This window comes from Chinchilla lanigera, unplaced genomic scaffold, assembly GCF_000276665.1.
Source record: "Chinchilla lanigera isolate Chin_1 unplaced genomic scaffold, ChiLan1.0 scaffold00047, whole genome shotgun sequence".
NCBI lineage: Eukaryota > Metazoa > Chordata > Mammalia > Rodentia > Chinchillidae > Chinchilla > Chinchilla lanigera.
The window spans coordinates 1,052,418-1,052,663 of NW_004955448.1; positions in this window are offsets into that span (position 1 = coordinate 1,052,418).

The window sequence follows — 246 nt, forward strand, 5'->3', positions numbered from 1 at the left end:
TAATGGCTCGAGGAGATAGTTCCTGTTAAGGTAACAAAATTGGACTGTGAGAGTTAAAAAGGTGTTAAGAAGTGTGCCGTGCTGCAGTGCAGGGGGCCCATCGGGATTCATAAGTGGATTTTGGGATTAACTGAATGCATTGACATAACATTAAAAAGAAAAGAACCAAGGAAAACTATCAGAGGATGTCTTATGGAGTAAAAATAAATTTCATTTCCTGAAGCTTTTGTTTTAGGCTTTTTTAAA